The following is a 22,128-nucleotide window of genomic DNA, read 5'->3' as shown; positions in this document are numbered from 1 at the left end:
AGGGGCTGATAGTAAACTTGTTAGGGTTCCCTGCTCTAGAATGAGCACTATCAACAGTGACGGTTTGAGAAACGTAAGGGCTATGATAATAATTGCTATTACTCTGTCCTAGTGGTCTTTTGCTACCTTTCCTTACCGTTCTGTACTTTGAGTTCCACTATATACTGGCTCCTCTTTATCACCACAGAGGCTCCTTTACCAATTTAGGGTCTCTATCAAGTACTGAGCCACTTAGTAACAGCTGTTATTCCCAGAAGAGCATTTGTGAGGTCAGACTCTGATGTTGGACGAGCAGCCTTTCTCACAGTCTCCATTCTAATTCGTCCCAAAGGTGTTGAGGTCAGGGCTCTGTGCGGCTAGTCTAGTTCTTCTACACCAAACTCACCGAACCCTGTCTTAATGGACCTTGTGCCCTGGGGAACAGTCATGCTGGAACATAAAAAGTACCTACCCCAAACTTTTTCCACAAAGTTGAAAACATGCAATTATCCAAAATGTCTTGGTATGCTGAAGCATTAAGATTTCCCTTCACTGGAACTAAGGGGACTAGGCCAACCCCTGAAAAACAAACGCCATAGTATTATTCCTCCTCCACCAAACTTTACAGTTGGCACAATGCAGTCAGGCAGGTATCATTCTCCTGGCATTCACCAAACCCAGACTCATCCATCAGACTGTCAGATAGAGAAGCATCGAGAGTCCAGTGGCGACGGCTTTACACCACTCCTTCCGACGCTTAGCATTGTGCTTGGTGATGTAAGGCTTGCATGCAGCTGCTCGGCCCCCATGCCATGAAGCTCCCGAAGCACAGTTTTTGTGTTGATGTTAATGCCAGAGGAGGTTTGGAGCTCTCCAGTTATTGAGTCAGCAGAGCATTGGCGACTTTTATACAATATGTGTCTCAGCACTCGGTGGCCTCGCTCTGTAACTTTACGTGGTCTGCTCTATGTGGCAGAGTTGCTGTAGTTCATAAACGCTTCCACTTTACAATAATATCGCTCACAGTTGATGGTGGAATACCGGGAAGAAATGCCAGGAAGCGTTTGTGTGTGTGTGTGTGTGTGTGTGTATATAAATAATATATTTATATTTTTAACAATATAATTTCTCCCAGTTTTTTCCAATGTTTAGGGTTAATCAAAGTTATCCAAGTCACAAAGCAAAAAAGTCTCATATTGTACAATGTCACCTGTCACATTATACCTGCTGTCAAGCCATAAAGCAGGGAAAACTCTACTGGGTAATGGAAAAATAAATCCCTTAGTGTAGTACACAGGCGGCAAGTACCAATCTCTCCCTTAATATTACTTGAAAAAGAAACATAGTAAAACATATTTTCTTTTCTAAATGTGTATCCATGTTTGATTAAGTAAGCAACCGAGTTTCCATGCTCTGCCCGCCTCTGGCTCTTCCTACCTCTATCCTGCTTCCTCAGCGTCCATGTGAAATAGAATTAATAAATGTATACCCTGGGGACATAGCTTGGCTGTCACGGTTCTGGTCAGGGCTAAGGAAATTAAACTTTAAAAAGACAATAAAACAATAAGGAAGAATCTGCAAACCAGATGTAGAGATGCAGAATATTCCAGCATTTGCCGACCACAGGCGCCTTTTACATTACACTTTCTATTCCATTTTTCACTTGACTTATTATAAGTAGAGCTGAATTCAGCCCCGACAGATGGGATAAGAGATTCATAGGCCACAAAAGTGAATCACTGATTCCTTTCATGGCCAGGCGACTGCTTTAAATGGATTTCAAATGAAACCTGACATTTAAGAAAGAAAAGTTTTCTGGAGACGGATTTTGTTCACTCTCAATAAACAAACTTCACCGACTATGTGACTCATGACTCATTTTATAATTTTCTGATACAATGACTAGCAGTCAATGAAAGCAAAACATATTGACATGTACATAGTATAAAGTGTCGGGATATACACATCCATATATATCACAGCTAGCGGGTATTATGGTGTTTATGCCTCTACCATTGACTTTCGCCTTTGAAATCCCCACAGGTCCTGCCAGTCTAGGATAATGTAGACATATCAAGAGGGGAGTCTGATTTAAAAGACCATCAGGAGGGGGGGGGGGGTGATATGATCAAAAGTGGTGTTTCTACTTAAAGGGGTATTCCCATCTTATATTTCAGGCGTATCCACAGGAATGGCCAAAAATGCCTGATATTGGTGGAATCCTCACCTATCGGAAGAACAAGAGTTCAGTGCCCCCGGAGGCCTGGTCTCCATACAGTTTAATGGAGGTGTGGGTGTATCTGTGAGGGATCTTCTTTATTTAAGTCTATGGGGGCTGTAAAAGGAGCTGAGAAATCAGCGACTACCATTCTCCCGATAGGGGAGGGTCCTAGAAGTGGAGTCACAGCTATCAGTCATTAGAAATGCTTACTCTAGGAATAATCCTTTAATGCATGAGCTCTGCCTTCCTCATTTCTCTCCATTGTGAGGTTAAGGCTGCGATCATGGCCATCATAAGTAATGATTGGCCCTTGGATATGGAGATTATGAAGCAGAACGGCTTCATATCGCCACAAAGTACCTTCCCATTTGGTTCGAAATACCCATAAATGTCAGGGAAGGTGGTCAAGGTGATATGTACTTTGGTATTTGGCTCCTCAGTGCTGTATGGGCTTTGCTTTCAATGCTTGGTAATCTTGATTATTATAATAATATGCCTGTATTTATCTATTTTTCTTTAAATTAGGTTTCTAGAGCCTTCCCTCTCTGAAATAGACATCTGTTCAACTAAGTGTGATCAGTCACTGTCACCAATCTGATGAGATACCTTGAGGCATATTCGATATGAGAACCACAGCAAGGACTAAAAGAGCTTCAGCACCTGAAATCCGTGGATCTGAACCAATGAGATAGAATTCAGTCAGGCTTTACTTTAGCAAATTGCACATATGAGAGGGAGAAGATGTAGTGAAATGCATCAATTTAAGAACCAAACGGTTTCCTATGGCACGCGAGCACCAATTTTGCGATTAAAAAAACCCCACAAACAAATGGCAAAGAATCTGCAGTTTATCTGTATAGACATTGAAAATTGACAAAAGAAAAATGAACAAATCATTCACTGGTACACACATACGGAGGTCGCCATCAAAATCCTCCACCCCCCAAGTTGTACGGAGCCATAATGTGTCGCCCAAAGACTTCTTTGGGTACCTACTGTAACTCTGTATGCCTCCAATTTCATACGAAATGTTATTCTGTTGGATGTCATGTACCATTGGGTGCCATGTTACAGAAGTATTTTCTCTTAGAATTGCATTATACCGAAGCACCATATGGCAGCACATGTAGTGCCTACAGCTCCGTCGTAGGGACCCACAGGGACTCAATGTGCCTTCGTATAGGGTCCATATACACAGATCTGTTGTGTGCATGAGGTCTTGCCTGCGTTCTGCTGGGAGCCCACATATATTGTTGATGGCCATTGGCCGGGAAAACCAAATATAAACTTTTTCCATAGTTTTGTGTTCCTTCCATATTTATTTGTTACTCGGTTTGCTTTACATTATTTTATCATCCTCGTGTTCTGCTTCTCTAGGTTACTGCTGTGGCTTGTGCTTTCTTTGTATGAAGAAGTTAATCTCTTGTGAGAGATGGCGGTTTTCATCTTCAAATTAGCGGCATCAATTAAGCCGCAGTGAAATGAACATAGTAAATTGTAATATGGTTTTTAATTCTTTCTTAAGGCTTTTACTGCAATTATAGATTTGTTTAATGGTTTCGGAAATATGCCTGTCTACATTCTGTTACGTTTCTTTCATTTTTTTTTACCTCTTATATTCACATTAATTCAGAAGTGCAATCAGGTTGCATTAAAAAAAATATATACTTTATTCAGAATTTTTAAAAAAAATATCTATTAATATCCATAGTTTTATTTCCACATGCATCTAAAATAAATAAAATGAAGCAAGTTTGCAAATAGCCTTGATAAAAAAATATTCTACGTCTTGTGTACACAGCTCCTATGCAGACCTATGTGTTTTCATGATTAGCCAGTGAGTAATTTGATCTTGCAGTCAAGTATTACTTCCATAAAATTTACCTGCGGTGCGGTTTCCTCAACCGCAGCATGTCAATTAATGCTGCGGAATCGCAGCTCATCTGTTGCGGCTTTTCCCCATTTAATTCAATGGGGTGCTTAAAAGCGCAACAAAGTAGTGTGTGTTGCGACATTGGCGGCGGAATCACAGCGTTTCCACCGCAAAAATCGCAAGTAATAAAAAAAGTTATACTTACCCAGAGTTCCCTGCTTCTTCTCCAGTCTGGCCTCTGGGATGGGGTTTCACCCCATGTGACCGCTGCAGCAAATCACAGGCTGCAGCAGTCACATGGCCTGCAACGTCATCCTAGGAGGCCGGACTGGAGAAGTGGGAGGGGATAATTTAGTGTTTTCTTTTCTTTTTCCGGCGCTGCTTTACGCAGTGGAAATTCAGCAGGAAAAACGCAGCACAATGTGGTGCAATTTTTTGGACGACATGCCCTGCTGTGTTTAGGGCAGACATGCTGCGAAGCTTGACGCAGCGCATCCGCCCAGAACACGCCGTGTGTGTTCGTACCCTAAAAGTTTAAACCCTATGACCCAAAAACGTAGGTTCCATGTTAAGTGTCAGGATTTGAATCAAAAACACCTGTGTCCCAGGCAATGGCTCCACTTGTTGAGCCACTTGTGCTGCTGGATAGCTCCAATGCTAAATCTACATAGTATAGCGTCTCTTGATTGTTGACTCTCTTGGCTTCCTATAGAAGCACTATGTTGCTGCATTACTCTACAAACTATTGCTGCCTATTTGTGAACCGAACTTGGAATGTTTCCGGACCATGTCTCTGCCTAAATATCAGTGTACTGAACCTGGACTATTACTTGACTACTTTTGCTGCTATCACTCTCCTACCTGATCATTTCAGCCACTAGACTTTGAATATGCTTCCAGAATTTGAAACTTCAGACATTATATTCACAAAATATCTAATTTCCATCAATTCTTTCATCCATGAGCCCCCCTATCTATTTTTCATCAATAAACCATGACTTACTAGTGTCCCCTTTAACAGAATGCATCTGGTTGATTGTTGGCCATTTTATGGCTTCTGTTATCCATATTCCTGGCCCATCTTATAAAAGCTGGTGTTTACTGGAAACATGTTTTTCTCAAGGCATTTTGGAAATCTGGACATTTATGTCACTATAGGCAGCCTTTAAGACTTCGTATAAGTGACATTTCTGAACAACCAATTGAAAATGCACTTGTGGTTCCTAGCCTTTGGCCAATATAATGCAAATATATATATGAATTACCCTTCATGTCATGAAAGATTTCAATCAATAAATGAAAAATATAATTCTATTCCTTTGAAGAATGGAGGTGGATTTTACCTTTTGAGATCTGGTTTATATGTTTTGTAATATTGTGTGAAATTAAGTTCCAGTTAATAAATTGATGACATATATATGGGCTTCTATTATTGAGTTGCTTAAAGGGTTTGTCCCATCTTGATAGCCCCTACTCTAAATGGGGACCCACAGGGAATCAGCGGACCTCCATGGGCAGTCACACATTTCCGTTGCAGTAGCTCCTGCAAGAGATATGTAATATTTCATGCCACCTGTTCATTCAAAAGGGCGACTATGTAATACATGGTCGCATTGTTCTTTGCAAAGGCAAACAGAGGGGAGTTCCCGAGCAAATAATCAGGTCCATAGGCTCTAATATGAACTGTGGTTATCACATTGGGACAACCCCTTTAGATATTTAAATTATACATCTGCCACTGGGACATTTTTATCATGATTGAGAGCAGTGCCGTGACTCATGTGCTATGCAAAATAAAGTTAACATTGCTTATATGGGGCCAACATATTCCTCAGCACCGTTCAGAAATTGTGAGCTCCATTGGGACAGGGATTGATGACCATCTAAATTTCATAGGAAGCTTATTGACATATTAGTATAGGTAATTATTTTACCCAAATATATTAAACAAAAATATAACCAAGAATCTTTTTCTCTCTCAATACATTTTTGGATTTTTCTGAATGGTATTGTAAAGATTTTTTATTTTTTTTATTTTTTTTAAATACTCACATACCAATAGACAAGTGGATGATTGGGCACTCGATAAGTATCCAATGGAATAAATAAACATTTATGGCAAGTACACCTATTCTCTGTGATAGAATCCAAGCCGTATCCATGTTTACAGCTACAAAGGTTTATTGGAAATCAAATTTTAAAATCCACATACTGTACCAAGACAGGTTTCAAACTTGGACACATTTCAAGCATCACGCACTCCTACACCTATCATATTTTTGATAAATGGGGTCCGCTGGTAATGAATATTCTGGGATATGTAGAATAGTTATTGTATTGCAAAAACCTTAAAATTAAAGTCCCGCTTTTCAACGCCGTTTCCACATCACACCAATTCCAAGTTAAATAATGAAATACTAACTGCCTTCAGCCACCACTAGGGAGAGCATATGGAAGACTGACATCTGTTACTACAGTGCTACACATGTAGGGGGTGGGGACGTGGCTCAGAGCCAAGGAGGCTTGGTGTGACCTGGCAGCATGGGTGCTTTTGCACCTCTAGGTTGCTTTCTCTCCGGGTGCAGGGTTGCAGTGGCAGTGGCCACCATACTGTGCTGCAACTAATAGAGTAGGGACCCACTTTAAAAGAGGTTGCTGTGAAGTGGCAAGTGAGCTTATATAATTTGATCAAAATGTTAACAAAGAACCTCATGTTCATGATTATAAATTTTTGCTTAGCAGCTATAGATCAAAGTATAACAAGTGGATGTGGTGTCCATGTCTAGTTCTACAATGCGGATATCGAAGACTGATATGGAGCTGCACAAATCTCGATAAAAGGATCCACCAAGTTTGTAAGTGCAGATTTAGGCCCCATGCACACGACCGTATTTTTCATCCGTAATTACCACGGATACCATCCCGTATATTTGTGAGAAGGTGTCTGGACCGTAGAAAGCCTCCGCAAAAGATAGAACACGTCCTATCTTTTGCTTTTTACAGACTGTGTTCCCATACTTTATTTGAGAGCATGGGCCGAAAATACGGGTGGCTGTCTGCAGCCACCAGCCGTACCCATAATCACAGACCGTGATTACGGGCAGGCCCATGTGCATGAGGGCTTAGAACTATATGAAGAGAAACAGGGAATTTGGCATTCTGCATCAGAAAAAGAGAACTCTGACCTCTTATCGTGAAATTAATCAGTACATCATTTGGACATATTTACATAAAAAACAGTATACAAAAGGTCAACCTTCACTTTAAATATTCGTAGTGTATGACTGTAAATTGCTATGGCCGCAGTCATCTCTATGTTTTTTTATTTCTGTAACCAATTTTGTTGTATGGTTGAATGACAGAGAAGAAAAAAAAATCTCCCAAGAGAGTCCAATCCCAGAATTCCAAGAAATATAAATTGCTTATGATGTTAAAGGAAAAACCGCCACATTGTGATTCAGTAATAGCCAAATATATAATCATTAACTCTATATGAAATGTTAACCTTGCTGTATTCCCTAGTCTATTTAGGGAAAAATTGTCTAGATTAATTGCGAATAATTGAATTTATTTTCTCTGTAAAATGAAGCTTGCTTCAATCTGAAACACTCACAATTAATTTCAATAAAATTTAAGTCCGAAGTCGCCCGTGTTAATGGCATTTGCTTCAGCTTGAAGGATTTTAATATGAATTTAAGGTTTTCTTCTCCCCACCATCTGTCCATGGTATGAAGTGAACTAGAGATAATGGATGCGTAAGTTCACCCTCATTTTTACATTTAGAGTCATAGAGTAAAAGATGTCAATGACTTATTGCTCTTATTTCCTTGTGATATATGAGAAGTACAGTAAAGTCATTTTGTTTTCTACTCAGCTTGGGCCACAGTTCGTCTTAAAAAGAATAAATAAAAGTTCACAAGCTGTTTTTAGTTGGTGTACGTGTGTGTGGGCACTTGCACTCTAAAACTGTAAAGATGGGTGACATTGTGGTACAGAAAAATAGTGTGTACCATTGTGGAAACAGGTTGTTGTTTTTTTTTAGCACTGCTTACACCCAGATATCCTAATGTCTAGAAAGGAATTATTTAAAAAGAACATACAGTGGCAATACTTTATCATGTTTTTTTGACTTCTTGGAAAGTATAGTGTTGTAGTAGACACTGGTAAGCCAGGAGGTTTAGTCATCGGGGCAGCCACTTTAAATATATTACACATTAGGGAATGTCAACATCATAGAGTGGGGTGTCCTATTCAGGACTCCTCTATTGGCCAGAGAAAAGAGCTACTAACCAAGACTGGTGGACTCAGCAATCCATATAGAACATGTTTCCTATTTATTTGAATGCCTGGCATGTAATACTACATTTCCACTGTAGTGGCCGCTCTAGAAGAAATGAATAGCTATCTGCAGCTTCCCCCAACAATGTTAACTGATTGCCAGGGTTTACAGACAAACTTTAATTTAAAAATGGGTTGTCTACGGGACGATACATGTGGAAAACACACACACAAAGAAGAAAAAAATCCCTAAAATTCTTCTATCCTTTGAATCTCTCCGGTCTCTGCATTCAAAACTGCGGGAAACGTATAAAGAATTCTTCTGTATGTGTCCCAGGAGATCAGCCATTTCCCCTCTGCTCCTTCTCGAATACATGTGTCTGTCTGTAAGGCAACTGGCTGTAGCAGGAGCTCTCCCTCACTGTCGAAAATAAGAGACCAGAAAAAGTAAGCCACATGTCCCCAGCTGTCTGCCGGTCAAATCAAAGTCCAGATAAAAAGGATCGGGAAGAAAAGAACTGGTGTTCTCTGCAAGATCTGAATAAGACGATATATCAGGAGCATAAAGAAAGTCTTAAAGACTGACAAACACTAAGCAACTTTCATCTCTCAACATTTATCATTAGTGTTCATTTAATCAATTTATTTGTATGTTATAATTTAACCCTTGCATAATCTCGAAACTCAGGTTAGAGACCCCAAATTGTTACTTTATGGTCAGATTCATAGGTTTGTACCAGACTAAGATCATCATAAGGTTATGGAAGTACAATTCAGTAGAACTGCAGGGAACGGTCTTAGATGATGTCTTGCACTACAGAGATCTCAGAGACTTTCCTGGCCTGCTTCCTCCCAATCATGATGTCCATCCCATCCTCATCCATGTATAATGAAATATTGTGCCCCCTCTGGTGGAACCTGGTAAATGTAGCAGAGAAAGTATTTATTTCCTCAGATGATAGAAGACAATTTCATGATCTGTCCAGAGTGTCATTCTCTAGGAGAAGCCAGCCAAAAAACCCTTCAATGTCCCCTGGTAAATAAGACTATGAAGGATGGAGTTCTTTTCTAACATAGGTCCAAAATGTTTTAATTTTCTTCAGCATTAAGCTATAGGGAACGAAGTTTTGTATCGTTCAAATGAGTCTGTTCCAGCAATTTTTTGGGTCACAAATGGGTGCGGCTTGTATGAAAGTTAGATGAGTTTCATGGGCTATTCCATGGATGATGATTCTAGAATACAAAGCCAGGTGATTCAACAATAAAACCTCAATAAGAAGCTTTTGTAGACTCACAACCATAGTATTAACATGAGACATTACAGAGAGACTATCAGTTATTTTAAAAATAATAGTCTATTTGTCACTTATTGCACGATTGATAAAGTGTTATTTAAAAATAAATAAATTGGAAAATCGTTCTTTAAAGTTTTATAATAAAGTAATAAAAATATATTATAAAGACACATTTGTGTTAGAAGAGAAAAGCCGAATATCTCAAGGTGTGTGACCTCATAAAGCACCAGGAGTAGCTTTCCCTGTGTAATTCGGAGTGTGCACTTTGTTGCCAAAGTGGCACAGTTTGGATGATGGGTGGAGTAATGGGGCCGTTTGCAGTGCCCAGTCATCTTTCATCATGACAGGTACTCAGTAATGTAAATACATTCTGTCTTCACAATCCCTCACTGATGGCTTCTCTATAAATAGATGTTATACATGGTGCAATGCAGCCTTCAATCACTCTCATTGATTCGTCAGCTATGGGACTTGAGGCTACATCTACCAGGGAGACTCATTATAGGGTTTAGGATAAGGGTCATAGATTATTCTTCACAAAATAGAAAGGTGATCCAATCTTACCTTACTGTGATAAAACGGCTAAGGAATGAAGTTAAACCTATTCATACACAAATTTAAATGGCTTTTGTGGTATAGATCGTGATCAGGAAATTCTTAGTTAAAGAAGCACTTCGGCAAAAGAAAAATTCATACATCATGCTAACTCACCAGCTATATTCTAGTAGCTTAATTTCTTTCCTCCCAGCTCAGTTGCATCTATAAATTTTGAACCTTTTCATTATAGGCAGCTGTGTCATGTGATCTCAGTGTGACCACCAAAATAGATCATGCTCTCATGTGTAGACAGGAGGTCACTCTTTCCTGTGTAGATGACTTCCTGTGAACTACAGTATTACATCAATCAAATCCCTCCTGGGAGCTATGAAACACCTCCACTCCCCATCCTCATTGTTCCTCTGTATGTCCCCCCATGCATATAGTTCTGCTGAAGAGATTATTTCTGGTTTATCTAAGGTAGCAGAAGTGCAGTGATATAATAAGCGAGTCCATACAAAGATTATCTTCAGATTTATAACACTCTCCTGACTCATATGAGATGCTGCTCCTCACTGCCTCCTGTGTAGAAACAGAAATAAATCTATTACTAGCAGGAGACAGAGGAGATAGGCTGAAGCTGCATCACATACAGTAAGGATACACAGTTAGATACGCAGGATACGCAGTTAGATCAGTGACATAGAACTTCTGTCCCCCTATTCCTTGCTGCACTTAGATAGGACTCGGAGCAAAGAAAATGCAGTGTGATGAGACTCCACCCCCTCTGCAAAGCTAGAGGCATGATGGAAAATGAAGGCTACATTAGTGGTGTCATATCAGAGGAGAAGAAGGAACCAAGATGAAAGATAACCCATCAATGGCACATTAACGAAAACAGGTATACACAAGGCATACACAAGGGCCTTTTACATTATTCTTTAATAATAGCTTATACTGTAGGCAAAAAAGCAAACAAACTGCTGGAGTGCTTCTTTAATAGAGGGGTACACCATTCAGGACATGCACCCATTAGCCAGAAAAGAAAAAAATCGGTTATCAACGGGCATCTCTCACGCTGGAGGACTCAGCACATATGTGCATTACACAGACAGTCCATTGGTTTCCACTAGAACTGTGTAATGCTTCATTTACCCTGTAGTGGCACTGCAGGAAAATTGAACACTTACTGCTGGGTTCCTCCACAGATTATAGCGGACAGCGAGCTAACAATTATATTTTACACTAGATCCCTGGCTTTTACCTAAGAGGGCTAATAGAGAGAAATCCTTCATTAGGGACCCTTGTCTATTAGCAAAGCAAAGTCAACAAAAGAGCATCTCTTGCTCTGGAGGACCCAGCATGTTTCTGCATTACACATACAACCCATTGATTTCACCAACAATCATGTAATGCTTAATTTTCCCTGTGGTGGCACTGCAGAGAAATTGAACACTTGCTGCTGTGATCGGCTAATTGTTGTAGGATCTTTCTAACAAACAGGGATGGTCCAAAGCAATTTTCTGAAAGATATAGAATAAAAATCAATGGTAACGTTGTGACATACTTGATCACCATGAGAAGAAAAAGTAATTCTAAAGTTGCAAAAGTTACAAAAACCCTTTCAATGTGAAAAAAAAATCTATATTTGAGAATTCCATGAAAGTCGAGCAATTTGTCATAACACTGGAAGAGGATGGCTCCGACTTTCGATTATACCAATGACTAGATTGGGCTTTCTAAAAATAAAGAGAACCACCAGTTTCTTTTTAAAGCTATACACCCCCTCTAAGTGATTTCCTGCAATCAATCCCTGGATTGACATGTGTATTATCCTTTTTGTTCTTCTTCATCCTATTGTATTCCCTATGGCACTGAGGGGAGAGTGATTAAAGGGTCCCTGCCTCTGATAATTGGAGCAGCAGCAGCTGTCTCACACGCTTGAAATATTTACATGGAACCAATATTCCCCTTGGACAGCAGAATACATACTACAATGTCCTTAGGAATCTGGAACAAAGTAGCACTGGAGCAGAATAATTGTCATTTTAACGACAGTTTAACAGCATTCATTCTCAAAGGCCTGAATCCCAGAATTCCATCTGTGTATTTGCAGATCTTTTGAGACATGGTCCAAGTTTCAAGCATTTTCTCTTAAAGTAAACCAAATTTAATCAAAAAGCTTAAATGGTGCTTAAAGAGGCTCTGTCACCACATTATAAGTGCCCTATCTCCTACATAAGGAGATGGGCTCTGTAATGTAGGTGACAGCAGTGCTTTTTATTTTAAAAAAACGATCTATTTTCACAACGTTAGGAGCGATTTTGGTTTATGCTAATGAGCTTTCTTAATGCCCAAGTGGGCGTACTTTTACTTTCGACCAAGTGGGCGTTGTACAGAGGAGTGCATGACGCTGACCAATCAGCATCATGCACTCCTCTCCATTCATTTACACTGCACTAGCGATATAGTTATATCACTATGTGCAGCCTCATACACAAGCCCTAACATTACTACAGTGTCCTGATAATGAATACACATGACCATCCAGCCTGGACGTCATGTGTACTCAGAATCCTGACACTTCTGAATCTTTTTTGTGAGATTCCGGCAAGTGAAACCAAATCTCGTTTAGTTCCGTAATCTCGCGAGATTTGGTTTCACTTGCCGGAATCTCACAAAAAAGATTCAGAAGTGTCAGGATTCTGAGTACACATGACGTCCAGGCTGGATGGTCATGTGTATTCATTATCAGGACACTGTAGTAATGTTAGGGCTTGTGTATGAGGCTGCACATAGTGATATAACTATATCGCTAGTGCAGTATAAATGAATGGAGAGGAGTGCATGATGCCGATTGGTCAGCATCATACACTCCTCTGTACAACGCCCACTTGGTCGAAAGTAAAAGTACGCCCACTTGGGCATTAAGAAAGCTCATTAGCATAAACCAAAATTGCTCCTAACGTTGTGAAAATAGATCGTTTTTTTTAATAAAAAGCATTACTGTCACCTACATTACAGCGCCCATCTCCTTATGTAGGAGATAGGGCACTTATAATGTGGTGACAGAGTCTCTTTAAAGAGTTATTCCTGAAGATCCCATAGACTACAGACAAAAATTCAACAGGGATTACTCACGATAATCACATACAAAATATATATATATATATATATATATATATATATATATGACAACTTGGGGCAAGTCAGCTCACGGGATGGACATCTCCGGGGTTATATGGTTGCCACACTAGAAAATTGAGAGACATGGAAGATTATCAACCAAAACAAAGAAAACGCAACAAAAACACACCGTGTGTACCCAATTTTAAAAGGAGTCCTCTCAGCTGACCGCTAATGAGATTTAGGCCGGCCTCCGGGGTGTGCGACCTGAGCGAGTGCACAGGGCGCTGCACCCTCCCAGCATGTAGGGGGTACCACTGGGCTATATCTCTGCTCTGTCCTCTGCTCCTCGATACACACAGAAGAAACAAGAGCCGAGGAGCAAGAGCAGAGGAGGAAGCTCCGCCCACAGCCCATCCTGCAAGAAGCCTGTGATCCTGTCAGCAAGGAGAGATGGTAAGTGTCTACGTGCGTCTATGTTTGTGTGTGTGTGTATATATATATATATATATATATATATATATATATATATATATATATATATATCTGTGTGTATTTATATATGAGTGGGTATAGTTATCCGAGTGTGATATCTGTGGAGTTACATAGGACTGCAGTGACATCTACTACATTATCTGCAATGTGTATATATGGGTATGTATCCGAATGTCTTTGTGCTTGTATATATGTGCCATTTATGTATTTGTATATGTTCCTGTCAGTGTATTTATGTGTGTGTGTTTATACATTATGTGTCTGTAAGTCTAGATATGTATATATATATATATATATATTCCAGAATGTGCGTGTGTGTATATAGATTTGCCCGTTTGTCTAAATCTGTCCCTTTATGAATGTACAGTATTTATGTTCCAGTATGTGCGTGTCTATATATGTGGTTAATTTTTGGTTTGTGGAGGACAGCAATAGAGAGTCCCGCACAGGGCACCATCCAACCGAAGGCCGGCCTTGGAGACTCACAAGGTAGCCCAAACCCTGGACAGTCCTAAAGAAGGAATGGAACTTTTCTCTAAGGCCTCATGCACATGGCCATAGCTGTGAGTGTCATCCGCGGACTGTCCACAATCACGGACCGTGCACACACAAAATGTGCATTGATTTCAATAAGCCCGGACCCCAATTGCCGACCGTATAATGGTTTGTCCTCATTTTATTGCGGTCCGGGCTCAGGCCAATGCACAGACCGTGAAAACCACGGTTGTGTGCATTGGCCTAAGGGCCTGTTCACACTGAGTTTTTTTGCAGGCAGAAAAATCTGCCTCAAAATTCCTTTGACCAGCCTGCACTGTGCTGCATTTTTTTTTAATTCGGAGGATAAAAAGGACTCCACCTCCTATTGAAATCAATGGGAGGCATTTTCGGACATTAATTGGCCCAGTTTCTGACACTGTTTCCCCGTCAAAACCAGCTCCAAAAAACTGTGTAAACAGGGCCTTTGATTCCAGCAACTTGTCCCTTTGTCCGGATTCTTCACATACTAAATGAAGAGAAAAAACACTTTCTCTAGGGAAACACACCTGAATATTACACTCGGAGCAAATCCCCCTTAGTACCTGCACTGCTACATATCCCCCCCCCCCCCTTGATCACTTAAAAGAGAACCTTTCACCTCCCCATACATGTGCAGCTGAGTGCAGCATGTAATGGGGAGGGCTGCACAAATACTGGGGCACTTTAAATGTTTTCCTATCCTCCTCCGTTATTTAAATTTCAGTGCCGTTATATTTGTCGCCCGATATTTAAATAACCCCCTGAACTGTCAATGGGGCGTGCACTGGCAAGGGGGCGCGTTACTATGGCTGTGACACTGTCCAATCAGCTACGGACAGTGTCACAGCAAGAGCTGGAGAGAGGAGAGCGTGTGTGTGTGCCCCATTGAAAGTTCAGGCTGTTATTTAAATATCTGGCGCCAAATATAACGGCACCGATATCTAAATAACGGAGGAGGATAGGAAAAAAATGTAAAGTGCGCCAGGGTTTGTGCAGCCCTGCCCATTACATGCTGTGCATGTATGGGCAGGTGAAAGGTTCTCTTTAACTACAACCCACAGGATAAAATTTCCTACATTAGGGTACTCTCACCCATAAACCATATGATATACCATCTAATTGGAGGCACTATCGTTCATCAGATATTTCACCCGTGTCCATAATTCCCACATTGATATGTGTACTTTCCACTAGAGAAGGGACATCACAATTGCTCATGTACGTTACAACTTTCCAATTCAGGTTTGTGAGAGTTTCGTTAAACCGGTCACGTGCGACTTTATCAGACTGGCCGGCCAGGAACGATTTCCAATAACACTGTTTAGGCACTTCAGGGTTAAGATTATCAGACTATGGAGTGGTCATCTCCACAGCAGCACTAGGGCCCTGCTTCTGCTTAGAGGTAAAACAGTGGCGCACGCAGAAGGTGGTTCCAGTTGCCTGGAAACACCCCCTCCCCCTGTGGCCATGGCCATAAGGCCCTCACACGCTATTGAACTTAATTGTATCCACGTCCTTAGGACGTGTATACTATTGAAAGCGCTGGCGAGGCAAAAGAACCATTCGTTTTCTGCCTTGCCATTTGTCACTTTTCTTGTAATGCTGGCTGCACGATGACATCACGCCACCTGCGTTACTCCACTGAAGCAGGCATCGTTCGAAGAGACCAGGTCAGCATCTTTTGATGAGAGGACTATGCGGGAATAGAAACAGGTGTGTTTTTATTGAAGCAGGGGACACTGCATACCTCCCAACTTTGAAGTATCACAAAGAGGGACAACCGTTGTGGCAAGTGGCAAATTTTTCCTTTTAAGCCACGCCTCTAATCCGATCCAATCCCCGCCCATACACAGCATCATGCTCCCATAGTGCCTCCCACACAGTATATTGCCAAATAGCTGTCCCCACACAGTATATTGCCCACTAGCTGTCACCATACATTATAATGCCCCCGGACAGTATAATACCTACACAGATGCCCCAATGCAAACAAATTCCCCCATACAGCATAATGCCCCCATAGCTGCCCCATACAGTACTAGTCCTTCTCAATGAATTAGAATATCAAAAAGTAAATTTATTTCAGTAATTCAATTCAAAAAGTGAAACTCATTCTATAGATTCATTACACACACAGAGTGATCTATTTCCAGCATTTGTTTCTTTTAATGTTGATGATTATGGCTAACAGTTAATGAAAACCCAAAATTTAGTCTCTCCGAAAATTAGAATATTGGGTAAAAGTTGAAGATTATAGCCTCATGGTGTCACACTCTAATCAGCCAATCAATAAAAACACCTGCAAAGGTTTCCTAAGTCTTTACAAGGACTGGTCTGTTGCCCAGTGGTCCAAAGTCCTGTTTTCAGATGAAAGTAACATTTTGCATTTCATTTGGAAATCTCGGTCCCAGAGTCTGGAGGAAGAGTGGAGAGGCATCAATCCAAGTTGCTCGCAGTTCAGTGTGAAGTTTCCACAGTCAGCGATGGTTTGGGGGCCGTGTCATCTGCTGGTGTTGTTCCACTGTGTTATATCAAGTCCAGAGTCAGTGCAGCGTCTAGCAGGACATTTCCCAGCACTTCAAGCTTCCCTCTGCTGACAAGCTTTATGGAGATGCTGATTCCATTTTCCATCAGGACTTGGCACCTGCCCACACTGTTAAAAGTATCAATACCTGGTTTGATAACCATTGTATCACTGTGCTTGATTGGCCAGCAAACTCACCTGACCTAAACCCCATAAAGAATCTATAGGGTGTTGTCAAGAGGAAGATGAGAGACACCAGACCCAACAATGCAGACGAGCTGAAGGACGCTATCAAAGCAACCTGGCGTCCATAACACCTCAGCAGTGCCACAGGCTGATCGCCTCCATGCCAGACCGCACTGATGCAGTAATTCATGCAAAAGGAGCCCTGACCAAGTATTGAGGGCATATACTGTACATACTTTTCAGTAGGCCAACATTTCGGTATTAAAAATCATTTTTGAAATTGGGCTTATATAATATTAACATTTTCTGAGAGACTAAATTTGGGGTTTTCATTAACTGTTACCATAATCATCAACATTAAGAGAAAAAAAATGCTGGAAATAGATCACTGTGTGTGTGTAATTAATCTACTGTATAGAATATATGTGTTTCACTTTTTGAATTGAATTACTGAAATAAATAAACTTTTTGATGATATTCTAATTCATTGAGAAGGACTAGTATAATGCCCCATAGCTGCCCCCATACAGCATAATGCCCCCATAGCTGCCCCATACAGTATAATGCCCCCAAAGCTGTCCCTAGTGCCAGTGCCCATGTAGATAGTGCCCCTATATATTGTCACTGTCCATGTTGATAGTGCTACAACCCCTTAAAAATAGCACCCCCCCTGTAAATAGCGCTACCCCCCGCCCCATTCCTGTAGATCACACCATTGGGACTCCCTCTAGGAGCAGAATCCTCAGCCAGAGCATAGGCCGGGAATTCCGCTCCTAGAGGGAAGCCCTGATGTCACTGTCCATATATGAATCTGGGATGGTTGGGAGGTATGGACACTGTTGTGTTATCTACATGGACAGTGTGTGGCGCTATGTACATGGGCACTGTGGCAATATCTACAGGGGGCACTTATTGTGGCAATATACATGCTGGTTTTTGCACTAAAAATAGTGGTAAGCACATATCTGCTAGCCTAGCCCTTTATGTCAGAGCTTGTAATGTAAACGGCATGGCTGGCCGATACATGCAGACCAACACCATAATACCAGAGGGCAGAGGGAGCGTGGCGAAGATAACTTGGTTTAAAAAGTATGCCCCTGAATACGGCCTGTTGCCATTCACAACCTGTAATATAGCACTAGCAGCTTCAATCCGTATCCAATGAACAAGACTAAAAGTCCTATTCTATGGCTTCCTTTACTACCTTGGCACGAGTGAGCGCTACCTGGGTCTCATTTTCTACATGTTAGGAATTATCTGTACAATTTCTAAAGATGCAGGGCCGTTCTTATCCTCTTTAGGGGCCAAGGCAAGGGTTAATTGTGGGGCCCCCCCTGCACTCCCCAAGAATCACCAATGTTGTAAGAATTCTACAGCAAAGGAAAAAAAGTAATTAATCGTAAAAAAAAAAAAAAAAAAAAAAAAGTAAGTACACACACACACATATATATAGTAAAACGTTTACCATTCACCGTGCACTGATAGGGGGAAGTTCACATCTGTGTTGGAGACTCAGTACAAAGTAGCGCAGTATGCTGCACGGTTATGTGCGGCAAAATGACGGAAACCAACGGAACCCATTAAAGTAAATGGGTTCCGCCGGGCACAGGCCCCGGCTAAAGGATGGCATTACAGTGACCCCTAGTGCACTATAAACCTTTTTTTTCGCAATCACCATGCATGGTAGAGTTGTACTCCATGTTATCATTAACAACTCCAACCTCTACGGACATTTTTTCAGATACATCTGGTTCATTAGTGACCACGGACACATCGCGCACACACCTCACTGGCTCTTTATAGCAGTGCCCTTTCTGCTGCAAAAATATTTTCTCAACATCTCCTGTAACTTCTATAAGAGAAATATCAATTTTACTTAGGGTCACCCTACAGTTTGCACATTGTCAAATTCACCCACTCCTACACTTATACTAAATTTGGCCATCGTCACTCGTAGGTGCACAAGACAGCCGGTCACCAATAGCAACCAGAACATTTTCAGCTTTTGTCCATGGCTGTGTCTGGTATTGTAGATCAGCCATATTTACTTGAATATTTTTGTGTTGCAATACCAGACAGAGCCTATAGACAAAAGTGGCGCCGTTTCTGGAAATCTCACAGAATTCATTTTACACAAAACTGGCATAGCAACATTATTCTCTGGGTTAAAGTTAGTAACAGTACACACATCAGATGCGACACTCTTGCCTTTGTCAACCACGACCTCTAGGGGCACACTTCCCCTCTTCTGCATCAGCTGCGATTTCGCTCAGTCATCTGAACTGGCTTTATGTTATACTCATGGGTTAAACACACATGCACACGATGCGTATTACTTGCAGTTTTGCCACACAGATTTTCCTGTGCAAATCCGCAGCAAAGTAAATTAGATATGAAGTAATCTCAGCTACATGTTGCGGAATATTTCCACACGTAAATTGATCTACAGTGCGGATTTAAAAAAAACAAAAAAAACGCAGTATGTCAATTTATCTTCCATTGCGGTCTCAGAAATGTAACGGACAAGTTTATTAAAAAAAAGCACCAAAATCCGCAGCAGATAATCCGCACCAGTTTCCTCATCAAAATGTAAAATCTGCATCTAAAACACGTTTAATATTGCTTTTTTTATGCATTTCTAAGTGCGTTTTTTACATTTTGATGCAACTTTTATGCTGCGTTTTTTTTCTAAAATTGTCACACAAAATTCTGAGAGGCAAATTTAAGATAAATTAATATGCTACAGGTTTTAAAACCCGCACCGCAGATCAATTTACGTGCAGAAAAACTCTCCTTGGTTTAGATTAATTTGTGCTGCACAGTCCTTAATACAGTCTCATAAGAGTTAGGATCAGTCTTACCTCGATCAGGACCCTTCTTAAGGAACGGTGACAACTCTGGAACCACCATTGAGGCTTCTTGGCAATAATCCAGATCGATCGATAGTGGGATTCCACTCAACAACAATTCACATGTTTTTTTTTTGCAATATCTCTTGCCTCCTGACCCGAGAACAATCAAGGGCACATCCGTCTGATTTTTGGCACCTCCAACACGGCTCCATCTGCTGTACAGCGGTGACAGCCACATGCTGTTGAGGTTGGTCGCTCTTAGCAACGACATCCATGCGCCTCAGCAAATCCACCTTTTTAGGACTATCCCAGAAAACATGGCCTATTGGCAACAGGGCATCCATCCTTCCAATAGTCCGCTCTCAGACACCACCAACATGAATCTGCTTGGTGGTTGCCCTTGACAACGGTACCGTCACTTTTCCTTTGGACATCCAGACACCTTGGACTTTTGTATAGCCTCGACACGGCATAAAGGGCTCTCTCTTAACGGGCACCTCCTCTTGCACCATTGTAGCCTCCTTCGGTTTAGCAATTGTGCCCATTACCTCAGTAGGCACTCTCCAGTGCCGCCATAGGCCGGCTCGCACCATCTGTTTACAAAGCTCCGGGCATAACTTTCACAGGGCAGAAACACAGTCTTCTAATTTAGCAGAGACCACAGGCTCTTTAATTGGGATTCCGGCCCTTTAAATCACAAAGCAGCAAATTTGACGTGCCAGTTTTTATGCCCAGATCACTCCTCCACCGCCACCTCCGGGGCAAGATGGTTGGCACACTACAAAATTCTCGCTACCCACCATGATTTAGGTTTAAAACTGGTCACAACCAGCTTTATTATTTCATACACAACTCAGCGCAAAAATAAAGCTGCGGCCGTCCAACGTCTAAACTCGTAGCTTCCCTACAAAAATAGTAGAGATGTGGGCAGCACGGCAGAACTAGGCCTCGTAGCTGCCCTAGATATCAGGGTGAGGGGTTCACTGCCCACCACCTCAAAACAAACTCTAGTTGTCACCAGAACTCTTGGCTGGCAATACCTGTCTTCTCCAGGCTGGGAGCAATGCATGATGGGAGTCCTCACAGCTGACAGGTAATGAGACTCATAGGGCAGCACAAACCCTGGACTGTCCTGAAGACGGAGCCGAACTTCTCTCTTCTCCTACACTCCAGCAACCTGTCACTTTAACCAGGGTTTTCTTATACTAAATGAAGGGAAAGGACACGTCGGGGATGTTCACACGGCTTATTTCGGGTGTAAAACGCTTATATTACGCTCCAAAGTACACTTGAAATACGCTTGCCGTTTCCCATTGATTTAAACGGGTAATACACTGTGTACTGTAGTTCATATGAGGCGTATTTTTTTTGCTGCTGAATTAATAAAAAAGCCTCGTAAAAATACACCTCATAAAAAGAAGTGGCATGTGACTTCTTTAGGTGTTTTTGGAGCTGATTTACAGGCCCTGTTCAGACGGAGTATTACGGCGCTGTTTTTGTCGCGGAACCACGTCGTAAACAATGCTAAAAAAAACGCCTGAATTCGCCTCCCATTGATTTTAATGGGAGGCGTTTTAAAAAACCGCTCGTGGGAAAAAGGAGCGACATGCCCTATCTTCGGGCGTTTACGTCTCCGACCTCCCATTGATATTTGAGGCAGAGAGAGCGGTCTTCTTGGCTTTTTTTTGCCCGCGGCACTCAATGGCCGCGGCTGAAAAACACTGCAGCAGGCAGGTCAAAATCTGCCTCAAAATTCCTTCAGGATTTTTCTGCCTGCAAAAAACTCCATGTGAATAGGGCTTAGAAAAATATGCTTCAAAATACGCATGCAAACACTAAAAATGCTTTAAAAATCATCTCCAAAAATATCTGGATTGTCAGAGGCTGTTTTCTCTTGCAATCAACCTCGCATTTTTGTGCCCCAAAAATATGTTGTGTGAACATACCCTAAAGGCTATGTTCACACTGAGTATTTTGGGGGAGGAATATCTGCCTCAAAATTCCGTTTGGAAGTTTGAGGCAGATTTTCCTCTCCCTGCACGCCGATTTTTCGCTGAGTCTTTCGCAGCGTTTTTGGCCCGCGGCCATTGAGCGCCGCGGGCATAAAACACCGCGAAATACGCTTTCTCTGCCTCACATTGAAGTCAATGGGAGGTCAGAGGCGGAAACGCCCGAAGATAGGGCATGTCGCTTCTTTTTCCCGCGAGGCAGTTTTACTGCTCGTGGGAAAAAGACGCCGACGCCTA

The 22,128-nt window shown here is 41.5% G+C and overlaps 1 long non-coding RNA gene across 1 annotated transcript in view; it reads right to left on the bottom strand.

Annotated features, from left to right (window-relative positions):
* The window catches only part of LOC142656483 (uncharacterized), a 69,500-nt gene extending 48,566 nt beyond the window's left edge, over nt 1-20,934 (bottom strand). The window contains exon 1 of the long non-coding RNA XR_012849689.1: nt 19,892-20,934. This is a non-coding gene — a long non-coding RNA (uncharacterized LOC142656483). The remainder of the gene's footprint in view (nt 1-19,891) is intronic.
* Nucleotides 20,935-22,128: the final 1,194 nt, after the last annotated feature.

This window comes from Rhinoderma darwinii, chromosome 6, assembly GCF_050947455.1.
Source record: "Rhinoderma darwinii isolate aRhiDar2 chromosome 6, aRhiDar2.hap1, whole genome shotgun sequence".
NCBI lineage: Eukaryota > Metazoa > Chordata > Amphibia > Anura > Rhinodermatidae > Rhinoderma > Rhinoderma darwinii.
Note: the sequence above shows the minus strand (reverse complement) of the source record. Positions and strands in the feature narration are given on the sequence as shown.